This window comes from Myotis daubentonii, chromosome X, assembly GCF_963259705.1.
Source record: "Myotis daubentonii chromosome X, mMyoDau2.1, whole genome shotgun sequence".
NCBI lineage: Eukaryota > Metazoa > Chordata > Mammalia > Chiroptera > Vespertilionidae > Myotis > Myotis daubentonii.
The window spans coordinates 51,109,899-51,113,780 of NC_081861.1; the positions used below are offsets into that span (position 1 = coordinate 51,109,899).

At 38.9% G+C, this 3,882-nt stretch overlaps 1 pseudogene; it reads left to right on the plus strand.

Moving 5' to 3' along the window:
- Positions 1-2,206: 2,206 nt before the first annotated feature.
- LOC132224383 (KATNB1-like protein 1) lies at positions 2,207-3,649 on the plus strand (annotated as a pseudogene).
- Positions 3,650-3,882: the final 233 nt, after the last annotated feature.

Below are 3,882 nucleotides of genomic sequence, written 5' to 3' on the forward strand. Positions count from 1 at the left end.
AATGATTGGTAGAATCAACATCATTAAAATTTCCATACTACCCAAAGGAATCTATAGATTCAATGCAATCCCCATGAAAATAACAATGATACACTTCAAAGACCTAGAACAAACACTCCAAAAATTCAATGGAAATAAAAAAAAAAAAAGACCCTGAATAGCTGCAGCAATCTTGAAAAGAACTAAATTTGAGGGAACACAATGCCATATATCAAACTACACTGCAAAGCCACTGTTCTCAAAACTTGCCTAGTACTGGCACAAGAACAGACATATAGACCAATGGGACAGAACAGAGTACCCAGAAATCGACCCAAGCCATTATGCTCAATTAGTATTTGACAAAGGAAGCAAGAGCATACAAGGAGTCAAGACAGTCTCTTCAATAAATAGTGCTGGGAAAATTGGACAGATACATGCAAAAAAATGAAACTAGACTAACAACTTACACCATACACAAAAATAAACTCAAAATGGATAAAGGACTTAAACATAAGATGGGAAACCAAAAAATTCTTAGAAGAAGCCATAGGTACCAAAATAGCAAACATTTGTTGTAGCAATATCTTTACCAATACAGCCCCTAGGGCAGCCGTGGGCAAACTACGGCCCACGGGCCAGATCCGGCCCGTTTGAAATGAATAAAACTATTGAAAAAAAAGACCGTACCCTTTTATGTAATGATGTTTACTTTGAATTTATATTAGTTCACACAAACACTCCATCTATGCTTTTGTTCCGGCCCTCCGGTCCAGTTTAAAAACCCATTGTGGCCCTTGAGTCAAAAAGTTTGCTCACCCCTGCCTAGGGCCATGGTTGGCAAACTGCGGCTCCCGAGCCACATGCGGCTCTTTGGTCCCTTGAGTGTGGCTCTTCCTAAGCCTTAGGAGTACCCTAATTAAGTTAATAACAATTTACCTACCTATATAGTTTAAGTTTTAAAAATTTGGCTCTCAAAAGAAATTTCAATCATTGTACTCTTGATATTTGGCTCTGTTGACTAATGAGTTTGCCGACCACTGCCCTTGGGCAATGGAAACTAAGGAGAAAATAAACAACTGGGACTTCATCAAAATAAAAAAACTTCTGCACAGCAAAAGAAACCATCAACAAAATAACAAGAAAGCCCACTGCATGGGAGAACATATTTGTCAGTGTTATCTCTGATAAGGGTTTAATCTCCAAAATTTATAGGGAACTCATGCAACTTAACAAATGGAAGGTAAACAACCCAATTAAAAAATGGGCAATGGACCTAAATAGATACTTTTCATAAGAAGACATAAGGAAGGCCAAGAGACATATGAAAACATGCTCAAAGTCACTAATCATCCAAGAGATGCAAATCAAAACGACAATGAGGTACCATCTCACACCTGTCAGAATGGCTATCATCAACAGATCAACAAATGACAAGTGCTGGCGAGGATGTGGATAAAAAGGAACCCTCTTTCACTGCTAGTGGGAATTCAGATTGGCTACCACTGTGGAAAACAGTATGGCGTTTCCTCAAAAAATTAAACATGGAACTTCTGTTTGACCCAGTAATCCCACTTCTAGGAATATATCCCAAGAAATACCAATCAGAAAGGATATATGCATCCTTATGTTCATAGCAGCACAATTTATAATAGCTAAAACAGCCTAAGTGCCGATCAGCAGAAGAGTGGATTAAAGAGCAGTGGCACATATACACAATGAAATTCTACACTGCTGTAAAAAAGAAGGAATTCTTACCATTTGCAACAGCATGGGTGGAACTGGAGAGCATTATGCTAAGCGAAATGAGCCAGTCAGAGAAAGATAAATATCACATGATCTCACTCATTTGTGGGATATAATGAACAACATAAACTGATGATCAAAAATAGAACCAGAGTCATAGAAGCATCGAACAGACTGTCCAACCTATGAGGTTAGGTGGGGGCTGAGGGGTTAAGAGAACAACCAAAGAACTTGTATGCATACACATGAGCATAACCAATGGATACAGGTGGGAGGTTGGGGGATGAGGGCATGTGCTGGAGGGGTGGCTAGGCCAGGGAGAGGTCAAGGGGAGAAAAAGGAGACATATCTAATACTTTATATAATAAAGAATTTAAAGTTTAAAAAATAATAATAATTGGCGCGGCCGCATTTGAATGGCCCTGAGTGGGGCTTGGCTCAGGAACCAGGGACTCTCTAGGCTTTCAGGTGCAGCTGGTTAGTGCCAGGGCTTGATTGAGGTGCAGCGGTACATTGAGGCACCGGTATTTAAGAGATTATGGCATCTGAAACAAACAATGTTATAAAACAGAACTTTTATAATAATATTGAGGATCATTCCATTGAACGACCTAGCCTAGATAAAGGATCTCTAATTTCACTAATAAGAGCATGAAGGAGGCTAAGAAATCTCCAAAACAGTTGGCTGCTTACATAAATAGAACAGTTTGACTCACTGTTAAAAGCCCAGATAAGCCCTGATTGGTTTGGCTCAGTGGATAGAGCATAGGCCTGCGGACTGAAGGGTCCCGGGTTAGATTCCCGTCAAGGGCATGTACCTTGGTTGCAGGCACATCCACAGTGGGGGGCGTGCAGGAGGCAACTGATCGATGTTTCTCTCTCATCAATGTTTCTGACTCTCTATTCCTCTCCCTTCCTCTCCGTAAAGAATCAATAAAATATATTTTTTAAAAAACCCAGATAAGGTGATCTACCACAGAAAGAAAGTTCATTATCCTTTTCCAAATTATTGTTTTAAAAAGAAACAGTCGCCAAAACAGGTTTGGCTCAGTGGATAGAGCGTCGGCCTGCGGACTGAAAGGTCCCAGGTTCAATTCTGGTCAGGGGCATGTACCTGGGTTGCGGGCACATCCCCAGTGGGGGGTGTGCAGGAGGCAGCTGATCGATGTTTCTCTCTCATTGATGTTTCTAACTCTCTATCTCTCTCCCTTCCTCTCTGTGAAAAATCAATAAAAATATATTTTAAAAAATAAAAAAATAAAAAATAAAAAGAAACAGTCCCCTAGAAGTGGGAGCTGTGACATGCAAATAAAGAAAATGAACTGGCTTGTGCAGGCCACCTGCCTGAAAAATTACACTATGATAATCAAACATATTTGCCTAACTCCAGTGATTCTTGGATCTTCACAGACAGAAAGCACATCATCAAAATACAGTGGGTTTTTTTCTGAGGTTTCTAAGGATCATGAAACAATGGCACAAGTTTTCTCCAGCAAGAATTTGAGATTGAATATAGCTTTAACTTATTGGAAAAAGAGAAGTATAAGTGAACTTGTAGTTTATTTGGTGAGGATAGAAGACCTTGGGGGTGGTGGTGGATTGCATTCCTGAGCTTACCAATAGTTTACAGGAAGAAAAACAATACATCTCATTTGTTGCCTCTTGTACAGTCACTACTTAAAAACAAATTTGAAGAATATGTAATAGTTGGTTTAAACAGGCTTCAAGCAATCATTAAAAGGTGGTGGTCAGAACTATCATCCAAAACAGACATTAAAAATGATGGAAAGATTCATATTTTAAAACAACAATTAAGTAGATTATGGAAACAAGAAAACCATCTTACTTTGGTTCCAGGATACACTGGTAATATAGCTAAGGGTGTAGGTGCTTATTTATTACAGTTGCATTGAAAGACTTCATCTACTAAAAGAGCTTTTGGTTATTCAAAACATCCCTGGACTATATGATTTCCAAACATGCCTCATTGGAGAACTGTGAAAGAAATCAAAACCGTTTTCTTTTAAAGCAACATATGAAACCAATAACAAAATTCTAACAATCTACTTCACATTGAAGTGTAAAAATATCTGAAAGGAGCAGCTTCAACTTTAATAAGGTGAAAGTGCACTATGAAGATTGTTCACCTTTGCTGCA